Consider the following 3,525-nt stretch of genomic DNA (forward strand, 5'->3'; position numbering starts at 1 on the left):
AAATCAGGGTGGTTTTCAATGGATCAGCCCTCACTTCCTCTGGACATTCACTCAACAGCATAACTCACACGAGACCTAATCTACTGCCCAACATAACAGATATACTCTTCTGGTTACGCACATTCAAATGGACTTTCTCTGCGGACATCTCCAAGATGTATCGTCAGATCAAGGTTTATCCAGACGATTGGGATCTTCAGCGAATCATCTGGCATAGCCAAACTTACGAGGAAGCTCACTTCCAGCTCACCACAGTGACCTACGGGACGAGGCCTGCTCCATTTCTGGCCACATGCTCACTGCTGCAGCTGGTGAAGGATGAAGGGCACCGTTACCCCCAGGCGGCCCGGATTCTCACCGGCGGCAGATATGTGGACGACATTTTTGGTGGAGCGGAGACTCCAGATGAGTTGAACGAGCAGGCCCTCCAACTCAAGGAGCTGTGCATGGCGGGTGGATTGCCCCTGGCTAAGTGGCACTCAAACTCGCCAGGATTCAGTTACTCAAACTCCCGTGAAGAATCAGCACTCTCTCTCGATGACTGCGATGCTAAAGTACTCGGAATGGTTTGGAAACCACTTTCAGACAATCTCACCTTTCAGTGCACACTCAAGCCTCTCAGTCAAACTCCAACGAAGAGAACAATTCTTTCAGAAATATCTCAAATCTTCGATCCTCTTGGAATAGTTGCTCCAGTGATTGTTGCAGCCAAACTCATCATTCAGGAATTGTGGCTACTCAAAATTACATGGGATACACCCATACCAGATGCTCTCGCTCAGAGGTGGCTACAAATACGAGATGATCTAGCCAAACTCTCCGGAGTAACGGTTCCTAGATGGCTTGGAGCACATCCTTCTTCTGCAGTGGAACTCCATGGCTTTGCTGATGCGTCTCAGGATGCTATGAGTGCTGTGATTTACCTGGTATAAAGTCAGACTCAGCCACGTCAAGCTCATTCGTCTGCTTTAAGACGAAAGTATCACCACTGAAGAGGATGTCAATACCAAGGTTGGAGATGACAGCAGCTCTCATCCTGGCTAAACTCACTAAGTATGTCACCGACCAACTCACACTCAATATCAGCAACATTCACTTATGGACAGATTCTTTAGTCACACTCTATTGGATTTCTTCTCATCCAAATAAGTGGAAGGATTTCGTCAGGAATCGAGTTGCAGCGATTCGGAATCTGGTCCCTGCAGCACATTGAAGACATGTCCATGGAAAGGAGAATCCTGCTGACTGTGCTTTGAGAAGGATTTTCACTTCACAATTGATTGAGCATAGGATCTGGCGGCATAGACCAGAGTGGATGATACAACCCCAGGATGGTTGGCCTCTGCTGCCGAGTGACGTCGAGGTGGAGGATGAGACAGACGCGCGTCAGGTGTCAGCATTGGTGTCATCAGTCTCGGACTCAGAGTTCCTACTCAGGCTCACTCAGTCCAGCTCCACATTGCACAAACTCTATCGTATCACAGCCACTTTCTTACTTGCTTGTGCCAAGTTCAAAGCCTTACTCACACACCAGGAATCATCCATAGCTGTCACTGCAGAACTCATCACTCAAGCTAAGCTCTTACTCATCAGATTAACTCAACAGGAATGTTTCAAGGAGGAAATCAGGATGCTCAAATCAGGTTCTCTCCCAAAGGGCCATGTTTTCCACCGGTTGATGGCATATACTGATGATGCTGGCATACTGCGTGTGGGAGGCAGACTCATGAATGCCAAGCTCAGACCTGATGCAAAACATCCTGCCCTACTTCCTCGTCAAGCTCAATTCACCAGTTTGGTTATCGATCAGGCTCATTGACAAACTCTACACGGAGGAACTCAGCTCACTCTTAGCAAAACTCGTCAAGAGTTTTGGATAATCGGTGGAAGGGCCCCCATCCGATCCAGAATCCTCTACTGTGTCAAATGTGCCAGGTACCGGGCACAAAGAGCACAACAACTCATGGGATAGTTACCCAAGGCCAGGGTGACTCCCTCCAGACCGTTTGCTCACACAGGTATCGACTACGCAGGTCCGATACATTTCAAATCTTGGCGTGGCAGAGGGTCGAAGACATACAAGGGTTGGATGTGTGTGTTCGTGTGTTTTTCGACCTCTGCTGTGCATCTCGAAGCAGTGACAGATTACTCTACCGAAGGATTCTTGTCAGCGTATTGGCGATTTGTCTCACGTCGGGGACGTCCATTTAAGTTGTATTCTGATTGTGGGACGAACTTCGTTGGTGCAGACAGGGCTCTTCAACAGTTATAAACTCAATCTCCAAGTTGCATACTCCAGCTCATGACATCAAGACAGGCTCATTGGTGCTTATAACTAGTGAGACTCTACCACCAGAAAAGGGGCCGCTGGCCAGAGTCGTCGACGTCCACCCAGGCAAGCATGGCCTGATTAGAGTTGTGACTCTCAAGACCTCAGTGGGCGCGCTCAGGAGACCAATTCACAAGTTGGTGCCACTGCCGGTCTACGGCTGGTGTCAGCCGTTGACTGACGGTGGGCGGAATGTTGGAAATGAGAGCGACCGACAGTAGGCCCGGCTTTTGTGTACATTGTGGACACTTGTAGTCTCAGTCGGCTCAACGCTCTGTGCGTGTGCGCTTGGTCGACTTGGCGCGCTGCAGGTGTGTGTGTGCGTATTCACGCGGCGAGCTTTGTATACTGTAAGCGCCAGATTATACTCAGCTCTCATCGAGGATAGACTCTCTTAATTTACGTGGCAAACTCTAGAATTCAAAGGTGAATACATCACCTTAAATTCTAGTGTAAATCTTCTGATTAACTCTCTCAATACAGTGGAAAAAACTCAGTTGTGCAGTGCAGTGCACTTAGTGCTTTGTTTAAGTTGCTCACTGCATAATCTGCAGACCAGCTCAAATAGTTAATTTCATCGAACTACCAGTGATTATCAACAGCAAGACTCAGTGAAACTCTTGTGTATTTCTACAGACAGTAATTGTGTATTTCTACAGACAGTCGTTTTTCGTTAATCAATATTTCAATCAGTTATATTATATCAGTGCTTTCATTTTCACATTTATTCGTGTAACTTTCAAACTCTCTTGCGAGCTCAAGGCTAGTGCGTGTTTACATATTGTGTTATTCAACTTGACTCTTTTCTTTCAACATTCTTCTCTATTATATATTTCAATAGTTCATTGCTTTAAGAGTATAGACATTATTTCTTTTCTTCAGTATTATTTTTACCTTTACTATTTTTGTGAATATTAACTGTGATTTTTCTTGGCCTTTGAGTGATATTAAATGTTGTTATTTTTATGCTGTTTAATTTTATTGTATTTTATTGTGTCTTCCTAATCACCCTATCCGAGCCTAGTGTGTGCTAACGCACATGCCTCGAACAAAGAGCGTTATGGTAATCACAACTCTGTTATTACCAAAACGCTATTTATTTTGCAGTAGTGAATTCCTAAGTCGAGATTTTTCAACGAAATTACAATTACAATTGCTCTCCAGACCACTTTGCACGCTATGGTCATCTTATCGAT

This window comes from Copidosoma floridanum, unplaced genomic scaffold, assembly GCF_036245765.1.
Source record: "Copidosoma floridanum isolate Cflo_tuat_1 unplaced genomic scaffold, Cflo_Japanese_pri ptg000024l, whole genome shotgun sequence".
In the NCBI taxonomy this organism is placed as follows: domain Eukaryota; kingdom Metazoa; phylum Arthropoda; class Insecta; order Hymenoptera; family Encyrtidae; genus Copidosoma; species Copidosoma floridanum.